The 21,781-nt window shown below is 40.5% G+C and overlaps 3 non-coding genes across 3 annotated transcripts; 1 reads left to right on the plus strand and 2 right to left on the minus strand.

The window, feature by feature from the left end:
• Positions 1-12,557: 12,557 nt before the first annotated feature.
• LOC147456262 (small nucleolar RNA SNORA64/SNORA10 family) lies at positions 12,558-12,699 on the minus strand. The gene has a single exon (XR_015188532.1). It is a non-coding gene; the product is annotated as a small nucleolar RNA SNORA64/SNORA10 family (small nucleolar RNA).
• Positions 12,700-12,701: 2 nt separating this feature from the next.
• Positions 12,702-12,835, minus strand: LOC147456263 (small nucleolar RNA SNORA64/SNORA10 family). Its single transcript, XR_015188533.1, has one exon. It is a non-coding gene; the product is annotated as a small nucleolar RNA SNORA64/SNORA10 family (small nucleolar RNA).
• On the plus strand, positions 12,705-12,840 carry LOC147456264 (small nucleolar RNA SNORA64/SNORA10 family). Its single transcript, XR_015188531.1, has one exon. It is a non-coding gene; the product is annotated as a small nucleolar RNA SNORA64/SNORA10 family (small nucleolar RNA).
• Positions 12,841-21,781: the final 8,941 nt, after the last annotated feature.

Raw genomic sequence — 21,781 nt, forward strand, 5'->3', positions numbered from 1 at the left:
ATCAATGCTCACAATGGGGAAAGTACTTATCGCTTGTAGAGTATGCGTACAATAATATTGTCCATACTAATACAAGAAAGGCTCCTTTTGAGATTTAGGGAAGACCAAAAAGTCCCTTGTTGCTTAAAGTACATGGGAAGATCTTCGTTACCGATGAGTATAGCCGTAACCTACAAGAATCTTTCCAAAATATTAAGGAGCCTATATCCATCTATCAACAAAGGAAAAAAGATATTGCTATAATAAGCACTCATTCGTCTTCAAAGCATCATCTATAGACCAGGTACACATATATATCATCAGATACATATATTGCAATCTGCATTGCTACTTCTTGTGCTTTCCAGGTTCCAGGGGAGGTGTGGCCATACGGCGGCTTGACACCACTCGCATGTATTGCAGATTGATGTTCTCTGATTGTGGGTCTCCTAGTTGTGAGTCACGCTAGCAGATAGACCACCGCAGCGGTCATAGGGCAGTGATTGGTCTATTGTAGGATGTATGCTAGTTTTGGGCAGTTTGCTGAGCCATCTGTGAGGGTCGTGTGTGAGGTTTTTTTGAAGCCAAGCACTGGGGGCTGGGTTACCTAGTGTGAGGTGGATTAGGTTGTTGGAGTTCCTTTCTACACGCGTCCTCTTCGGTGACTTTTATCCCATAGGATGTATGACTTTGTGTAGACACTAGATTGCATCTTATGCGTCAGGCGATTGAGGCATTGTTCAGGGTTCTGTCATCGCCCAGACAGGAGACAATGCATGCTTACAGGATAGCATATTACACAGATTTTCAGATTTGTCACTGGTCAGCTATTTATGATTGTTTTTTTAGCTATCTTTTGGTTTTTAGAGCTCAGTTTATAGGGGAGACTCTGTCAAAAATTTTCAAAATACTGACACTTCCTGAGGAGAGGTGTTCAACTTTTTGTTTACAGCTTGTTTACTATGTATAGAGGCCAGTTTACAGGGGAAACTGTGCTAGATTTTTCCCCAGAAGTAAACAGTTTGGCAGATATGGCATTTTCTCAAAGTGAGACTCTTTACAACATAAAGAAGCTAGATAGCACAAACTTTCCATTCTGGACGAAGCAGATTTGGCAGGTTTTGGTGCAGAAAAAACATGTGAAGCCACTGAAGCTCAAAGGGGAGAGACCAGAAGGTATGGCTAAAGATGAGTGGGAAGAGCTTGAAGAGTTAGCTTGTTCCACAATCATGCTGACACTGGTAGAAAATGTTTACTTCAACATAGCAGAAGAGACTACAGCGTATGGCGTATGGAAAAAGCTATGTGGTATGTACGAGAAACAAAGTGCTTCTTCTCAGATTTACTAGCTCAAGAAATTGGTGGATTTGAAGATGAAGGAAGGGACAGCCATGTCAAATCATCTCAATGAATTTCACACAATTTTCAGCCAGTTAACAACACAGGAGATAGTCTTTCTAGATTCAGTGAAGGCTATGTTTCTCTTAATCACTTTGCCAGCAGACAGTTGGGATACTTTTCGTACAACGTTAAGTAATTCTGTCGCACCAAAAGGTCTTACAAGTGCCAATGTAGAAGGCAGCTTTCTCACAGAGGAAGTGAACAGGAAGAACATTGACAAAGGCAAAGGCAACAGTGCTTTGGTTGTTTGAGGGAGACAACAGTGTTAAGAGAAGAAGGGTAAGAAGGCACAAAACCGAAGTAAGTCTCGTGATTCGAAGTCAAAGGATGACATAGAATGCTACCATTGTGGCAAGAAGGGTCACATAAAGAGAGACTGTACGAAGTAGAAACAAGAAAAAGGAAAAACAAGGAGTTTTGAACAAGATGAAAAGAAGAGTTTAGTGAAGATTGAAGAGGTGAATGTCACAGGATCTGATTCAGACAGTGATTTTGGTATAGCAGCTGGTGACATCTTCCTCACAAGAAATCTTGATTTTTTTTTCTTGGCTGCAGAGGATGGACATGCTATGAGTGATTGGATTATCGACTCAGGGGAATCTTTACATGTTTCTCCGCACAAAGAGTGGTTTACATCATATGTGGCTACTAAAGATTATGTCAGACTTGGAAATGAGTAGGTTTGTGACATACTTGGAGTCGGAAATATGCAGTTGAAGTTTTAGAATGGCTCTTCTTTATGGCTCAAGAATGTCAGACATGTTCCAGCAATCCAAACGAGCTTGATCAGTACAGGAAAGTTGGATGATGCGGGTTATGTGATAGTTTTTTTGGAACAACGCTTGGAAGATCTCCAAAGGTTCGATGACTGTAGCACATGGCAGCAAGTCAGGAGCTCTGTACACTTTACATGTTTCAGAGGTTAAAAACCATGTAAAGTGTGTCACTCTGGCATCGTAGACTGGGACATATGTCAAAAAAAGGAATGGAAATACTTTCTCATTATGGTTATTTGCCTGGATTTTTATTTCAAGATTTCGAGTTTTGTGAGCATTGTGTTTATGGTAAGCAAACACAGGAACCGCACAGATCAAAGAGGAATCGTAGGGACAAACGGTTAGCTCTTGTGCACAGTGATCTATGCAGATCAATGCCTAGTTTGTCACTGGGGGAAGCAGCATACTTTTGTACATTCATAGATGACTATTCTTGCAAAATATGGGTTTACTTCTTGAAGCACAAGGATGAGGTGCTCAAGGTCTTTAAGAAATTCTTGCAGCTTGTGGAGAATCAGAGTGGTCAGAAGCTGAAGTGCTTGAGAACTGACAATGGTGGAGAGTACGTTTCCAAATCTTTTCAAGACTTTTGTGAAGCAAAAGGGATTAAGCGGGAACATAATGCACCATATAATCCTTCATAGAATGGAGTTGCAGAACGTATGAATAGGACCATACAAGAGAAGGTCAGAAGCACGTTGTCAAATGCTGAGTTGCCTGATGGATTTTGGGTGGAAGCAGTGGCTATAGCAGTCCATTTGATCAACAGGTCTTCTAGTAGGGTTCTGGATAAGAGTGAAGTGGCCGAGATGCTATGGACAGGCAAGGCACCTTTGTATAAGCATCTCAGAGTCTTTGGTTGTGAAGCTTATAGCCATATTCCTAAGGAGTTCAGGAATAAGTTAGAACCAAAGAGCAAGAAGTGTATATTTCTTGGCTATGAATCGAGCGAGATGGGTTACCGGCTTTGGGATCCTGAGTCCAAAAAAGTTATTTGTAGCAATGATGTGCATTTCAATGAAGCCAAGTTTCACGCTAAGATAGAGAAGACAAAGGAGATCAGAAGAGTTGTCTTCAGGGAAGATGGACCTAGTGCTAGCACATCAAGACAGCATGGTCAGGCTCAAGAACAGCCTATAGTGGCTAGAGAGGCAGAATCAGTTATGGTGAGACGTTCTGAGCATGTCTCCAAACCACCTGATCATTATGTGCCATCTCTAAATTAGGTCATGCTCACAGATTGTGGAGAATCATCTTGTTACAAGGAAGCATTACAAGTGGTTAACTCAAAAAAATGGCAGTTGTCCATGCAGTTAGAGATGACATCTCTGCATAAAAACCATACATGGAAGCTAGTTAAATTACCACAGGGAAAAACGGATCTACCTTGTAAATGGGTTTACAGGTATAAGATCACCGCTCATGATAGTCAGCCAAAGTACAAAGCTAGGCTTGTTGCCAAGGGATTTAAGCAAGAACAAGGCATTGACTTTGATGAAGTCTTCTCTCGAGTGGTCAAGATAACTACATTGAGATGATTTCTTGCATTGGTTTCCATATTGGATTTGGTGTTGCACCAAATGGATGTCAAGACAACGTTCTTGCATGGTGATTTAGATGTGGAAATTTACATGCAGCATCCATAAGGGTTTGTTGAGAAAGGCAAGGAAGATTTGGTATGCCAGTTGTTAAAGAGTCTTTATGGCTTAAAACAATCACCGAGGGCATGGTACCATAAGTTCCACCAGTTTATGCTTTCTCAAGGCTACAAACGTAGTGAGTTTGATCATTGTCTATATACAAAGAAGGCTAAGGATGGCAGTTGACTGATCCTTATTTTGTATGTGGATGACATGGTGATTGCTGGCAAACACTTGGAAGAAATTTCAGCTTTGAAGTCAAAGATGGAAAAATCGTTTGACATGAAAGACATGGGTGAGGCAAGTCATATACTTCAGTGGTATGCGCATTGAGAGAGACAGATCAAAGAAGTTGATTTGGTTATCTCAAACAGAGTATATTGACAAGGTTTTGCAACGTTTCAATATGGAGAAGGGAAAGGCATTGAGTGTTCCATTGCCACCATATGTGAAACTTACCAAACAATATTGTCCTGTGTCTGAGGAAGAAAAGGCTGAAATGTTTAAGATTTCATATGCATCTACAGTGGGTAGTTTGATGTATGCAATGATTGCTACACGTCCGGATATTGCATTTGCAGTGGGAGTGGTTAGCAGATATATGTCAAATCCCGGCAAGAAACATTGGGAGGCAATGAAAGGTATCATGGGATACTTAAAACATACAAAGAGTATGCGCATATGCTATGGTAGTCAGGATTTGAGTTTCAGAGGATACATTGACTCAGATTATGCAGGAGGCTTGGATAAGAGGAGATCTACATCAGGCTATGTCTTTAGATTGGCTGGAGGTGCCATATCATGGTGATCTCTATTACAAGATTGTGTTATGCAGTCTACTACAGAAGCTGAGTATGTTGCAGCAAATGAGGCATGCAAAGAAGCTATTTGTCTTGGTAGATTGGTAGCAGACTTGGGAATCAAAGTAGATATTCCAGAGTTATATTGTGATAGTCAAAGTGCTATACAATTGGCAAAGAATCCAGTGTTCCATTCGAAGACTAAGCATATTGATGTGAAATATCACTTCATTAGGGAAGTACTTGAAGACAAGCAGATACAACTGCTGAAGATCCACACCAAGGACAATCCTGCTGATCTACTCACAAAGGTACTTCCAGGAGAGGGCTTTGTGCATTGTCGTGAGTTATTGGGCATTGGATAGATGGCAGCCATGTAAATCTTTGTACATTTATGTTCATAGATTTACAGTTACTTAAAGTGCCACATTGGACTTTAAGTGGGAGGTTGTTGGGATTAAAGCCCAAGTGGCCTCTTATCGGATATGGCCGCCTGCCTGCCTAACTCACTTATCACTAACTCTTTGTATATACTCACTTATACTTTTGTGGATAATAAAGTTTGGGAGATAACCCTTCAAACGATTCTCTGCGTACTGTGTAAGCTCTCTATGTGTATGTGTGTGAGTCGATCTACGCTCCGCGACTTCAATCTTTAGGCTATGAGTAGGTTTACCATGGTCAGCTGTTGTGACAAAGTGAGTGTGTGTGTGTGTGTGTGTGTGTGTGTGTGTAACCCCTACCTTGCAATCTCTGATGGATTTGTTTCCCCTTCTGCCTCTCTCTCTCTCTCTCTCTCTCTCTCTCTCTCTCTCTCTCTCTCTCTCTCTCTCTCTCTCTCTCTCTCTCTCTGTGTGTGTGTGTGTGTGTGCACAACCCCTGCCTTGCAATCTCTGATGGAATTGTTTCCCCTTACCCAACTGGCAACCCCTGCCTTGCAATGTCGTCCTGCATTTGTTCCCCCTTGTCAGTAGTCTGATCATGCCACATGCTTTCAAGATGCATGTGTCTGTCTCATTGCTAGAAGGATGCCCTCACGCTACATCTCGTGACGCTTATGTATGTGTGTGTGTGTGTGTGTGTGTGTGTGTGTGTGTGTGTATATATATATATATATATATATATATATATATATATATATATAGAGAGAGAGAGAGAGAGAGAGAGAGAGAGAGCGAGAAGCTAGAGAGAGAGAGGAAATCTAGAAAGAGATAGAGAACCTTCTAACTTAAATTTTTTTGGGGGGGAGGGATGGGGTTTTTTTATTGTTTTTTTTTTTTGTCCGATGAGGGTTAAGGGGCGAGAGCGGTCCGGTGAAAATTCCAAGACCACCATCACAAAGAGGGTTTGAAATTAAAAATATTGGTGGATTTTTTTAAATATATATTATATATTAGATAGTGAATAAAATTTTTACATAAAGATATTATGTATTATGAAACTCTAATATCCCTTTATTTCTTTTTTTGAAAGATATTCAATTTCAGACAAACTGTAACACCAAATTGCGATTACATCATGAAAACCATGAAATGGCCACCAAGTGCCAACTACATATTAAATAGTTATTCTTCTTACAAAATATCTTTTTGAATAGCCCTTTCATTCCCAAAATATGCTTGAATTTTTAGTAATATGCTATATTATGCACTAGAGAAATCAACACATATTCACTTAATACACCACTTCTATGCATTCACTTGAATCTATCTTCATGTATTTCTTTTATGATTTATTTATTGTCTTTATAAAACAGCACCAAATTTCAAGAATCTTGTTTCAAGTTTGTTTTTAATTTTAAGGAGTAGAGTATGCGAACCAACCTTAAATCCAAAAAAAAAAACAAGGTAGCATTGGATAGGAAGTCCTTTTGCTTCAATTGGTTTTGAACTTTTCAACTTCAAGTGCTTGAAACTACTCGTCTTAATTTGTGGGAACACACTCCTCTTATAAAAATTTAACTAGACTAAAAAGATAGCTTTTTATTTTTCCCTCTTTCTCACATGCTACATACACTCAGCAAGCAAGCAAGAAAGCACGTATTGATGCACTACACACCCACACACTCAATTTCTCTTTGACTTCCAGCCCACACACATGGATTAAACACACTCTTCAATTAATCTTACACAATACACAAGCGCACACGTGTGCACGTACATACACACAGAGAGAGAGAGAGAGAGAGTAATGCGTGCATACTACACATCAAAAGCATAAATAATTCACACACACACACACACACACACACACACAATGTAATTTGTGCATACCACACATCAAAAGTAGCCATACAAATGCATAAATAGCTCACACACACGTCCAATTAAACCTGTAATTAATCTAATTTAGAGAAGCTCCTACACTAAATTAACCCACATTAATCAGCAAACACTCTTAATTAACCTACATAACACCAAAAATTGAACACACATGTATTCATACTCAAGCATACATTCAATCACACCACTCACATAATTGTGCACACACACCAATTACATACACATTCAATAATTTCCAGCCATGCACAAATGAATTGCACACAAGCAAACATACTAGGCTCTGTTGCCCTCTCCCTTTGGACTCTCTCTCTCTCTCTCTCTCTCTCTCTCTCTCTCTCTCTCTCTCTCTCTCTCTCTCTATGTTTCATCTCGGCACTTTTATTACATTTTGTACAAAATTACATCTTCAACATAATCCTTTTGTATGAAGGATTATGGTAGTGGCTAGCAACTATGAGGTCTTCTCTTATCCTACTTCTAACGAGCTCCCATGGGAATGAGCATTTGTAGGCAACCTGATTGATCAAACACAACAACATTCCTTGTTTTCCAAATAAAGGAAACCGTCCATACTCCCAGAGAGGTTAAAGTTCATAGCATCATTTGTTGTTTGGGCAAGCCCAAAAAGCACTGTAAACTTAGTGAGCTTCGTCTGCCAATGATACATCCACCAGCTACATAACGATTTCCACCACTGATCCACATATTTGCAATTCCAAAACATGTGTTTAAATATTTCAGGCTTATTACAACTGGGACAGAGCCCCATGGAAATTTTCTTCTTAAGCAACAACTATCCAATAGGAAGTGCTTCTGTAAGTGCTCTCCACAAAAGGACCTGATGTTTAAAGGAACAAGGGAGGTTCCATATAGCAGCAAGCCTTCCTCACCACCAAGTGTAAGATTTGGTAAGGTCCCATGCTTTGTTACATCTCACAACAATATTAGATTCTGGAAGAATAAGATCATAAAATTTATTTGTCGTACTGGTCCACCAAATAGCTGATGAGTCAGGCAAGTTCCAGTCTCTAAATCCATCAACGCTATTTGTGTTAATAGGAAGAGGCATCCTATGTACATGTGCACAAAGTAAATTCCTTGGGATTATAAGTCCATTCCCCAATCTGAAGTGCCTCATAAAAGAAACATAGTTGTTGTTAGTGTCCACGGCATGATCTATTGAACTGACCCCCCGTTTGTACATAACGAGGGCTTTTCCCCCCCTCAAAAGAGCAGGCACCTTTTCAAACACGTAACTCCAGAATATGTTCTCTTTCCCAAGTGAGTGTCCTGTATATCTTGCCCGACCCTTCCAAATGAGATGAGAGAATACAAGTTTCCATGAGACAATCAGAAATTGAACAGTACTCAAAGGAAGTTTAATCGGTGCTGCAGAAAATATTTTATCCCATGCAGGCAATTGCCATTGCCCATGAAAATACACCATTGCATAATCTTTCCGAGTCCAAACGATCCTGGCCCATGTCATATCTTTGGCGAGCATGTGCTTGATCAAGCTTTCCCTTCTAGCATACATATGGGTAGTCAAGTTGAGGACATCAAGCCCCACATGGGCGTAGGGCTTAGTGATAATGGACCAAGGGATCCATGCAGGCTTATATCCCCAAAAGAAAAATCAGTAGAACAAAGTCAAATTTTTGAAAAGTGTCTTTTTAGACCAATCAAGCAGTCACTGTGGCAAAAAGTAAAGAATGTAGGGAATCAAAATGGCCTGAATAATTTTCAGCCTCACATGTAGTGGCCATTCCTGGCAATGCCACGATGCACATTTCCTTTGCACTTTTTCCAGTGTCCATTCAGTCTTATCCTTTTGGGACACATCGACCCCTATTGGGTACCCTAGATGTCTAACAATATGACCTCTAGGGATTCTTTTCTCGGCCCAAATCAATTTTTCAAAGCCCTCTGCAGAGATGTCAATCAGATGGGATTTCTATAAGTTCAAGTCCAGACCAGCAGCTAAAGAGTATCGAGCATGACTGTGAGAATGTTATCATTTATGGATCATCCACAGATGAATCCAGATTGAGCACTGTGTACATGCTTTCGCAAGAAGGGGGGGATCCTGATTGCAATTTCTTTAGTCAGTATCTTATACAAGATCCCCATCATAGTTATTGGTCTCCAGTGAGATAAGAGGGTACAAAAGGTCTACTTGGGAACTAGTTTGATGGTACCTTGCTTGACACTAGGGTGCATGTATTGAGAGTGCCAGATGGAATTAATAAGACTCTAAATGATTTCTTTGAGGTTATCCCAGTACTCCAATGCAAATTATTTGGAAAGACCACACAAGTCTGGTGTCTTATCATTAGGCAATTTCTATAATGCCCATTTCAATTCTTCGACTTGAAAGGGTTGTTCAAGCTGTTGGACATTGGAGCTCTCAATACATGGGTCCACAGCCTCAAGCATCCTCAAGCATAAGGGCCATGGCTGGTTTCCTAGCAGAAGAGGTATCATGAGTTTTATTCAAAAGAGCCTCATAATAACTAACCGTAGTGTCCAAAATATTTTTGGGATCTGTTATAAATGTTCCATCCTTGTTCACAAGCTTAGTCATTCATTCACTTGTGTCCTTTTGTTTCAACCTAGCAAAGAAGGCCTTAGAGGTACAGTGAGTGTCTTTGAGCTCTCGAGCTCTGCATAGAAATTTTTGCCCCTCTTGCCAGATCCGCCTCATAATCTTGTGGTACATGTCTTGCTTCAATTAGTTCCTACATTTGGGTCTTTGTAAGGGGTGTAACATCCCCGTTCACCACAACTTGAATACATCGGATTACATCCGTTGCCCTACATTTCTTCTCCCTTGCTATATACTTCCCCACATTCCTGATACAATCCTGCATCCCCGCACAAAAGGAGCTCCATACATCCAAGGGGGAGTCTTGCTCCCTTTTAACTCTGTCAGTCAGACTATGCACTGATGATTTAAACATAGGGTGCTTTAGTAAGCTGTTATTCACCATTAAAGGTCTTTTCAGCCCTATATCAGCCATGTTTGACATGGAAGCATTGCTGCGGAGATGTAAAATCAAGGGAAAGTGGTCTGAGAGTGCAGTTTGCACATCAACATGCATAGCAGCTTCTTCACGCAACCAGTCTTGATTAATAGTGTACAATCTGTCCAGTCTAGACCAGAATGAGGCATGGATTAGAGAGTTAAAAGTGAAACCTGTGTTCTGTTGAGTACCTAAGGTTAAAAGATCTTGGAGATAATGAACTCCCAACAATTGATCCCAAGATCTCTTTTCAAGCTTAGGAATCATTGAGTTGGGCATGGTGGTATCATCTAATCTGCACACCATATTAAATTCACCCCCCAAGAGTCCTTAGGTCAAGGGTAAGGGTTGTAGACATTCCCATAAATGTGATCAGAGCCTCGGGTTATTGTCAACATAATAATTAACCAAGGTTAGTTTCCCCCAATGGCTGGTAACTAGAAAAATAGAGCATTGACCAGAGGGGTGTTCAAGTATCCAAGAGGGGTGAAGCTGAGTCTTGATGAGGGTGAGGGTACTAGAATAGTGTCCCTTTTGTCCACCATAATAGAATTGATACCCTTTCATATAAAATGTTTGTCCTGCCCGATGATGCGTCTTGTGTTCTTTCACAAAGCAAATATCTATGTCCTGTTTCAACAACTAGCAATTGAATGTGTGCAGTCTGGAGGGATTGTTAATCCCATTTACATTGAATGTAGCTACCTTCATTGGGGAGTATTTTGAATGATTTGTGTGTCCCCATCGCTATCTCGGGGGGTTCACTATGTGTAAAACTACCATATCACATGCGTTCAAGACATGTTTGTAAAACCCCTTATCTGTGAATTTTGTTAAGAATATAATGTACCCTTTTCTTTTAAAATCTGTAAGTTTGTTTTAAATTTGAAAAAATAATTCCCATCTGTATATATATTTCTGTAAGTTTCAAGAACTTTAAATACCCTTCTGCTGAACTCACATGATAGGTTACATTTTTATTAGGTGACCTACCCGGGATCGCTATCCACATCATTCATGTTGACCTCCAATTGAATAGCATGACCCTCTAGAGTTGATGCTATTTTTTTGCCCGAATCTTGAGCATCGATAAGAGTATCAAAGACTGCCAATGACTCGGGAGATAGAATGTCTGCAGTGAGTGTCTCAAAGTAGTTGTGTGAGGATTATCCTGATGATATATTCTTCCCTTTGAATGTCTTCCTGGCAGGGACAAACCGTGGTTATCAATTGGTCTTTTTCCTTTGTCGACCTGGGGTTTAGGGTTTGGATTAGCCGATGACCATGCCTCGTTAGAAGTCATAAACAGAAGTCGGGGGTTTGTTTTCCCTTTGGGTCTAGTCCCACCTGGTGCCAATGCATGGCTGGGAGTTTGGGGGGGTGAAGCAGATGGTGAGGGGGCTCTTTCCGGAGAGGCTTTCCCAAATATTTGTTCACGAGGCACCAATGTTTTGCTCCCGTGGTAAGATGGGATGAGGTCTGCTGTTGCTGCTGAGATGGTCGGGCAATTTTTTGAGAAGTGCCCGAGATGTCCACAATGGAAGCATGAGCCGAAGAGGTTGCCCCACTTAAAATAAATCACAAGCTTCCCAAATGACACAAGGTTGATTTCTAAGGTTTGGGGAAACCTCTTATCAGTCCACCAGGGAATGCATGCTTTGTTCCTATTGCTACAATGTATCGTTGGGGCAAAGAGGACTTTGCCAAGGGATGCAGCAAGGTCCGCAATGCTTGGCCACAAGAAAGAGGGAATGTCAACAAAATCAACCCAAACAGGGCACTTGGAAAGCAGCTCCTCCTTTACGAGTTTAATGGGCTGGCATGGTAGAAAATGCACAATCTGCCCTCCTAGAATAACTGGTGTAGCAGATTGGAAGGTAATTTGATAATCCTTCTTCAGGAAAAGGACTTCAACCAACCCAGAACCAGAGTAAAATACTTTATCTATTGCAGGTTGTTTAAGGCCCGCATCAATGAACCTAGCAATGTTTGTCATAGGGAGGAGTTTCCCAGTGAATAGAAGCACCACAACTTTTTCCTGGAAGATGGATAATTGCGACCACACAGTAGAGGGGTTCAGATTCACTTTATGGTCACCAATGACTGTCTCATCCCCAGTCAAGGCATCCTTGAGCATACCTGCCATAGCCGCAGGGTCATGCATTGTCTCAGAACATCCCAACACAGATGAGCTCACAACATCTCGGGGGTCGAGTTGGAAGGCGGGCGAGGATGACCCATGTGTATTGAGGGATGATTCAAGCCTCTGGAATGAGCTCAGTACAGACAAATCCCACAACAGCTGGAGTCGGGAGTGGCAACTCAAACTGCTTGGCACTCAAATCTGTGCTCAATCTATTGCGCTGTGTGACGCTCTCTTTTTTTTCTTGTCTCTCTCTCTCTCTCTCTCTCTCTCTCTCTCTCTCTCTCTCTCTCTCAGGTGTGCAGGGTTGGAAAATGGTGTCCTCTCTTCCTTTTCTTCAAACGTTGCCACGCCTCCCCACTCCTTGTTGCTATTGTTAATATGAGTGGAGTAATAAGATTTTCCCCTCTCTCTCTCATCATTGCATTGATTTTCCCCTCTCTCTCTCTCATCATTGCATTGATTTTTCCCTCTCTCTCTCTTCTTCAATACATCAAATTTCTCTCTCTCTCTCTCTCTCTCTCTCTCACACACACACACACACACACACACACACACACAAATTTGTTGTGTGTGTGTGAGAGAGAGAGAATCTCTCTCTCTCTCTCTCTCACACACACACAACAAATTTGTGTGTGTGTGAGAGAGAGAGAATCTCTCTCTCTCTCTCTCTCTCACACACACACAACAAATTTGTGTGTGTGTGTGTGTGAGAGAGAGAGAGAGAGAGATTCTCTCTCTCTCACACACACACACACAACAAATTTGTGTGTGTGAGAGAGAGAGAGAGAGAGAGAGAGAGAAAGAGAGAGAGAGAGAGAGAGAGAGAGAGAGAGAGAGAGAGAGAGAGAGAGAGAGAGAGTGTGTGTGGGGGGGGGGGGGGGGTTGAGGGGACACGATATGCATCCACACGGCCCCCAAAATTCTCCCCATAATATATATAGATATTCTTTATTTTTCAAAAAAAAAACTCTTCTTGAACCATAGTCTCTTTTGTAGATTTTGTTCCCACATTCTCCTCCTCTTTCCTCATTGTAGCTACCGATACACTAATACAAGTTACAACTACCAACTCCATTATGCATAGTATGAACTAGTCACTAAATATTAGTACATCCCCAATAACTTCATCTATGTCCAAAAACAAAACTCTACCATAATGCAGCCGGACAACAAGAGAATAAACAAATAGGAAGAATTAGCACAAGATCAACTAGCGGTCCCAACTCCAATAGAACTACACCATGTGAAATTCACATATGTACTAATACAAGTAATGTGTGAAGGTGCAATATGGGTGTGTGCAAGCATGGAGTGTGATGGAGGTGAAGTAGAGAAGAAGATGAGACACAAACATAGTGGATTTACTCACAATAGTGAGCTAGGGTTTGAGTCCTTAATGTTTTGTATGGTATGAATGGTCAAAGTTAGTGTCTGGCCGCCCACTTACTTAGGGCAAGAACATTGGGCTATTTCACCCCAACAACCTCCCACTTAAAGGCCAATGTGCCTTTAAATATGGGGTGTAAAATATACAAGTATGTACAATTATGTTAGAAAAAAACTATCTAACACACGCCCATAAGTGCCCGACAGTGTACAAACCACTGAGAAGATAGACCTTTGGTAAGAAGATCTGTAGGGTTATCATCTGTGTGCACCTTCACAAGCTCCATAAGCTTGTCTTCAAGCACATCCCGAATGATGTGGTACTTCACATCTATTTGCTTTGTCTTCGCATGAAACACTTGATTCTTTGCCAACATGATAGCACTCTAACTATCAGAGTGGAATGTAGGCACCTCAACAGAAATTCCCAAGTCTCCCACTAGTCAAGCAAGCCATATTGCTTCCTTGCAATATTTAGATGCTACAATATACTCAGCTTCAGTGGTTGACATGGATGTGAAATTGTGCAAATGAGATCGCCAAGAAATAGCACCTCCAGTAAAAATGAAGACATAGCCGTAAGTAGACCTCCTTTTATCTATATCCCCTGCATAATCAGCATCCATGTACCCAAGAACACATTCCTCTTTTCTTCCAAAAAAAATGCACAAATTCTTTGTCCCATTCAAATATTTAATGACCCCTTTCATTGCCTCCCAATGTTTCTTGCCAAATTTGACATGTATCTACTGACCACTCCCACTACAAAAGCAATATCCAATCATGTATGTATCATTGCATACATCAAGCTACCAATTGTACAAGAGTATGTAACATTTTCCATTTCAGCCTTTTCTGCATCAGATTTGGGACAATTGTTTAGAAATAGTTTCACATATGGAGGCAATGGAGTACTCAATGCCTTCCCCATCTCCATATTGAAATGTTTGAGCACTTTTTCAATGTACTCATTTTGAGATAAGTAAAGTAACTTCTTATATCTATCTCACACAATGCGCATGCCCAAAATATGACTAGCATCACCCAAATCTTTCATATGAAAGCTATCATTCAACTTTAATTTCAAGGAAGCTAACTCATTTTGATGCTCTTTCTAGTAGCGAGGAACATATCATCCACTTAAAGGATTAAAATACACAAGCTACCATCCTTAGCTTGCTTAGTAAAGAGGTAGTGATCAACTTCTATGACCTTGAGAGAGCATAAACAAATGGAACTTATGATACCATTCTCTTGGATCTTGTTTAAGGCCATGAAGACTCTTCTTGAGCTTACAAACGAAGTGCTCTCTACCCTTCTCAACACACCCTTCTGGTTACTTCATATATGTGTCCTCATGAAGATCACCATGTAACATCCATTTGGATAAGTTCCATGTCCTCCTTGGTAGCCAATGGAAGAACACAATGAAAAATGTTCATCTTAACAACAGGGGAGAATATCTCTTCAAAATCTACACCTTGTTGTTGCTTGAACCCCTTTGCAACAAGTCTTCCCTTGTACTTTGGTTTGACATCATTGGTTGTGACCTTTAGCTTATAAACCTATTTGCACGGTAAAGCCTTTTTACGATCAGGCAAATGAACCAATTCTCAAGTGGAATTCTTATGCAGCAGCAAGTCAATTTCTAATTGCATAGCTCTCTCCCACTTCAGCTTGTCATCTTTCAACATAGCTTCTTCATAGAAAGAGGTCTCCTCGTAATTCGTCAGCATGAAATAATCTAGAGATGGAACATATCTATCAGGAGCTCTATGTGCTCTCGTGGACCTTCTCAAAATAGGTTGAGCCTCAAGAGTCTGCAGCTCCACTCTATCTTCTTGAACAATGGGAGCATTATGTCCTTGTTGTCCAACATGATGTGAAATGTCTCTATTATGCACCACTCTATCCTCTTGAAAGACTACTCTCTATAGTTCCACTCTAGGAATAGGTCTTTCATACATATTTTCTTCATTGAAGTAAATGTCATTGCTGTGAACAATCTTTATGGCCTCTGGATCCCACAAATGGTATCCCATCTCACCAGATGCACCATAGCCAAGAAATATGCACTTATTTGACTTGGGAGCCAACTTATCACGAAATTCTTTCGAAATATGACAATAAGCTTTGCAGCCCAAGACTCTAAGATGCTTGTAAGAAGGTGGCTTTCCTGATCAAATCTCTTTAGAAACCTTAATGTCCAAAACCTTGTTTGGAGACCTATTAATGAGATGGACAGCAATAGCTAATTCTTGAGCCCAAAACCCATTAGGCAAATTAGCATTGGACAACATACTACAGACCTTTTCTTGAATGATATGATGATTCATCCTCTCTGCAATACCATTCTGTGGAGGGTTATAATTGCACATCCCTAACTCCAATGATCTCAGGTGCTGATAGCCGTTTTTTCGACTCTCATAAAATCTTTTAAGAAACCACTTCACCCCACAAAAACACCCTAGCACAATGACTAGGCTCACTTTTTCATTGTAAATAGCGTGTGTGCGATTAGGGTTTTTATCACATTTTTTAATTAAAATCATTGAGCGAGTCATTGGGCTACGGGAAAAAAAAAGAGTTCATAATATTACGGTCCTCTTTACATGTAAATATTATCCATCAAATAAAGGACCTAAGTATAAAGGTTTTTTTTTTATAAATGTATTTATGTAAATATATATTCATAGGTGCGCGTTATCAGGCCTGAGTATTCTAGTTTCCATTGCGTGTCATTCCTTATACTTTTTTTATTAACATTCTATCCCTTAAGCTCTACTCACACAAGAATTGAAAAAACTTTGTGTGACTCAGTTGTAAAAATTCACCAATCATCTTATCGGGTCGGTCATATTTTTCCATTCCTCCCAGATAAATATTCACAAGTACATAGGTTTCATCTTCAAATAAATTCCATAAATCACTCAAACCAGAGAATAATTGAGGGTCCCTTCCCTCATGATTTTCCTCCTTTTATTTTTCACATATATATGTTTAGTTGCCACGATGCATCCCATGTGTCCATTTCTTTATAAGATCCATGACTAGCTAACCTAACTTCTTGACCCACAAATATATATCATATTTGATACTTATCCTATACCATACGTGTGTGCCAGCTTCTTGGTAATCTTAGGTCATGGCTGATGTATGGGGGCTCACTTGGAATCTACAAAGGAAAAAGATTCAAATAGTGGCCCACTTCAAGACTTATGAGGTGCTGCAGGGACAGCTTTTTGCTCAAATTTTGGTGCCCTCTTGTGCTCCAAATATGAGGATATTTTCAAAAGAGAAAATGTAGCTCCTAAGCTGAATTATTTTCCATAAAGTTTTCAGAATTTTTGAAGTCAAAGGACGATTTTACAGAAATTTTATGGCCGACTTCAAAACTGCCACCTCATACACCCAAAAGTCTTCCTATTTTCTCTCACTCTTCCACACACCTACTCACTCATACACACTCCTCCCTCTCCTTCCCACACCCCAACCTACACATTCCATGAATATTATCACCTTTTTCACCATCCTCATTCCCTCTCTTCACCATAGCTTCCGTGATACACACACATACTCTCATATATCTCTACACCTACTCCCATATTCACATTTCCACTTCACCATCATAAAAATTACAAAAAAACAGCAAATTGGATATGATTTATCTCTATAAATGAAGGATTTTCAAAAAGAGGACGTCGAAATCTTCAAATCGATGCTACGCCACCATCAACCGCGACTCTCTCAAATTGACGCTTCATCCACCGATGTCACTAGGTGAACTTCCTCACCCATTCCATCCATCCCCCTAATTTTCAATACCTTCTTAAGGAATTTTACCATTGTCATGCACCTCATTGTAATCATAATCACTAACCTACTAACACTAACCCTAATGACAAAAGCACCTCACCTCAAGGAAGTAAGGATAAGTATTGGTAGAACTCTCTTTCTCCCTCTTTTTGCCCTCTCCTTTTTCATTCACCATCATTAATAATGGTCTCTCTCTTGAACCCACATGCATGTGACTCAAGGAGATAAGAAAGGCCCACTCCATTTTAAAATGCAAAAAATGCTAAGCTCAATTTGTTAGCGTGTAATTCAAATTAGTTATAATCCAAATAAGTGATCTCCAACCTATAAATAGGCCCCTTCCCTTCATTGTAAAGACATAGATAGCAATCTAGCACTAGAGGCATGAGGAGAGACTTGGTTATAGACACTATAGTGTGAGCTTCACACTTTAGTGCATTATAGCATTGATGCTAAATTTTCTAAGTGAGAGAGTGTGAGAGTTTCACATCTCAAGCCACCATTGTACCTATCCTTATAGTCGCCAATAAATTTGAGGTCTTGGTGCTCCAAAGGCGTGACTTTGTTCATATTCCCATCCGGTTGTGCAATGCCAGTCGAAGATTTGAGGTGATGTGTATGCCGCAATTTCTCAGTTGATCTTGTGAGATTTAGTGTTTTGGGTGAGTTTCATTGCCAATACTAGTTCATTGTAAGAGGTTTGAGTGGTGAGGGGTCTCCTGCAACCTAAGATGATGTGTGTGGTGGCAAAGTGTTGAGCACGTGTTGGTGTAGTCTCCATGCAGGCTCTTTTACAGTGTAGCAAGGTGTTCTTTCACCTCTCGAATTGCAAGACAATTGTTTGAGCAACCTCACTCTCCATCTCCCTCCATTCTCTCAATGGCTTCTTCTCTTCTCCTTCTATAGAAAATTGGTGCTTGTTTGTGTGTGTTTTGCATCCCAGTTCACATCCATAACTAGGTGGTGACCTTGTTTAGTTGGGTTTGGCTAGGTATTTTGCTTGGTTGTCTTGTGTTGTGCCCTAGCTTCATTGAGCAACATGGGAGCCATGAAGGGTGTCTAGATTTCGCTATTCTTGTTGCCCGCCCCAGACCGCCTCAACATTAGGAGATTTCGGAGGTCTTTTGGAGGGCCTTTTGGTAGAGAGAGGAAAATAAGCTCCTCCAATGAGAGAAGAGCCTACGTTACGTAGAAAAATAGATTGATATTAACAAAAATATAAAAGGTGTCCCTCTCCTAATTTAATAATCGAGTGGTCCTTGAAGACGAGCACTCTCTTTTATTTAATGCGAGCACCTTTTTCAGAAGGTAGATGCGGTGCATTTGATACGGGATACGTCATCACTAGAACTCAAAAAGTCACAAAACTATCAAGTGGTGGAAGATTTTGAAACTTTCGATACTGCCAATGCGTCCGGAACACACATATCTCCTAGAAATGAATGTCCAATTGCCTCGCTTAGACATCCAAAGAGGCCAAAAATGTCAAACACCCTTAAAAGAACATTTTACTAACGGCGCGCGAGGGGGCATTTCAAAATTTTGGAATGCCTCCTCGCGCGCCGTTAGTAAAAAGGCCTTTTTTCCCTCTTTTTAGGGAGCTTGTTGAGAGGAAAATGTCCAAAAACCTCTAAAAAGGGGCTTTTTGGAAAGATAAGTGTCCAAAAATCACTAAAAAGAGCTTTGTACTAATGGCGCGCGAGGGGGCATTCCAAAATTTTGGAATGCCTCCTCGCGCGCCGTTAGTAAAAAGGCCCTTTTTTCCTCTTTTTAGGGAGCTTTTTGAGAGGAAAATGTCCAAAAACCTCTAAAAAGGGGCTTTTTGGAAAGATAAGTGTCCAAAAATCACTAAAAAAAGCTTTGTACTAACGGCGCGCGAGGGGGCATTCCAAAATTTTGGAATGCCTCCTCGCGCGCCGCTAGTAAAAAGGCCCTTTTTTTTTTTTTATAGGGAGCTTTTGAGAGGAAAATGTCCAAAAACCTCTAAAAAGGGGCTTTTTGGAAAGATAAGTGTCCAAAAACCCCCAAAAATGGGCTTTGTACTAACGGCGCGCAGAGGGGCATTCTAAAATTTTAGAATGCCTCCTCGCGCGCCTTTAGTAAAAAGCCCATTTTTGGGGGTTTTTTGACATTTTTTGCCTCTCCGGATGTCGGAATGAGACAAGTAGACATTCGTTTTTAAGGTATTTTGGCATTCCGGATGCATTGGTGGTGTCAAAATCCTCAAAATCTATCACTATTTTACAGTTTGTGACTTTTCAACTTTCAGTGATGACGTAAGCTGCATTGAATGCGCCGCACCTGCCTCCTGAAAAAGACGCTCGCATTAAATAAAAAAGTGACCGTTTTCAAGGACGATTGGGAATATAAATCTACTTTTCAGAGTGTCTGGTTGTCCTATTGGACGTACTCACAAGGTGCAAGTGCATTTTAAAAAAAGTTTCTAGAGAGAGAAATACAATTTCTTACAAGGCCCTCCAAATGACCTCTGAAATTTTCTAATGTATGGTGCCCCCACGGAGGACGGGGCGATTGTGTTATCATATACAAGGTAAGTCTCCAAAACCTAGTTGTTTTTACATGAACAATCCACCACCTCCTAATCCTTCTCATGCAATTCAATTTCATCAGTATCATTGGGTGCAAGGGATTGGGATAAATGTTCACATGATAGGAAAATCTTTTTTCAAAAATGTATTGTATTCTTCTTTGGTGTTGACGCAACATGAGATTTCTACAATCCCCAAATCCTATTATACTCCCAATTGTAGACTATGATGTCTCTTTTGATGTGCATGTTTTTATCTTGTTTTAGCTAGGTTAATGAATCAAGAGTACTTGTATCATACATTCATTCCTTTGGCTAGACAAGACGTGCATGTAATAGTTGGCACAAAGCTACAATTTCAACGTGTTTTCTGTCGTATGTTGAACCTAGGCAAGTAGCAGCTATCAATGCCTCAGTTAATCCGTTCATTTTGCCATTGATTTGCTATGATCTAAGCTTTGATGTCTACATTTTTATTCTACTTTGAAATTTGATTTTGCAAAAGGAAAAAAAAAAAGGAAAAGAAATTTTTGAGTAAAACCAGCAACATGGATACAACTAGGCAAATGAGTGGCTACCCCTTGTTCTTTGGAGAGCCTGGGGAGGATGCAGAATTTGCCGTAGCAAATTTCAAAATGTCTTGATGTATCAAGGGGATAGCAACTAATCAAGAACGTGTAGAAATGTTTGAGGTAGTACTTAGGAACGATGCTAGCACTTCGTTTGACTCTTTGACTGAGAAAGTTAAGGGAAATTATACGGAAGTTGTGACTCGCTTCAAGGGATACTTCTTTGATCCATAAAACACTCAAAAACTATGGTAAGACATTGTCTCTCATAAACAAAAAGACTTAGATGACTACTACTTGTATAAGCAAGAGTTTCTATGTCTTTGGGCTTTATGGGTATGAAATGTTGCTAGCCTAGGTGATGGTGCATAGTTTTTAAAGATGGAAAGGTTCATAGCTGGTCTCTTCCCTGATCTTCAGGTAAAGGTGGAGGCGGGTGCACCCACTACCTATGATGCAGCTAAAACCAGAGCTTCCAAGAAGTATAGGAAACTCAAGTGCCTACTGGGAGAGATTCCAATAGAAGGCCTTCGACCCAAAGGTAAGTTACAAACATCAATGTCTAGGGAGCTTCTCAAGGTAATGACTAAAGTTATCGAGAAGTTAAATGAATCTTTGTGCAACCTTTCAATTCACCTTGCACAAGCTGTAGGTCCAAAGGGACAAGCAAAGAAGTCAAAAGAGCGAGAGCCACAACCTAGGAGATTCTTGCAATGTTGGAATTTTGGAGAGTCTAGACATGGGATGTGTAATTGTCCTTGGCCCCAGGGGGAGCCAGGGAGACCTAACTTGAATTACCAGTGACGAATGAAGGTGAAGGCACTAGTCAGCAACCTATGCTTTTGCAGAGACCAAATGTTTCTCGACCTCCACAACGGCAAGTAGAGGGAATACCACCTTTGCCTGACCCAAATGTCAATGCTATAGAAGTCACAAAATCCAAAGAGGGTGACATTGAAGCAAATGGCATCACACGTGGTCGGGGAAAAGGTAAGGAGAAGGAAGGAGTAACATCACAAATTGACCATGGATAAGGAAAGAAAGCAAAGGAAACCAAGGAATCCAAGAGGACCCGGTGCCGCATCAACCTTCAAGTCTTCCCTATTGGACATGATATGGCTCCGTACAACCTTATGGAGGACATGAGAGGTAAGGGTTCAAGCATATCATGGCCTCAATTTCTTGCATTATGCTCACAAGTTAGGAGGGAGTTAACAAAGGCAGTTAGCACTAGGAGAAGGATGAAAGAAAATGTTCCTGTTGTTAAAACTGCACATGCCCAAATGAATGAGGACATTACACCTTTGCTAGATTGCTATATCAAGGGAAAACTAGTTAGGAAAGGTCTAGTGGATGGGAGCTCAAAAATTTGCATCATGACAGAGGACCTTATGTAGAGACTAGGTATGAACATT

This window comes from Adiantum capillus-veneris, chromosome 6, assembly GCF_014529385.1.
Source record: "Adiantum capillus-veneris isolate H3 chromosome 6, ASM1452938v2, whole genome shotgun sequence".
In the NCBI taxonomy this organism is placed as follows: Eukaryota; Viridiplantae; Streptophyta; class Polypodiopsida; order Polypodiales; family Pteridaceae; genus Adiantum; species Adiantum capillus-veneris.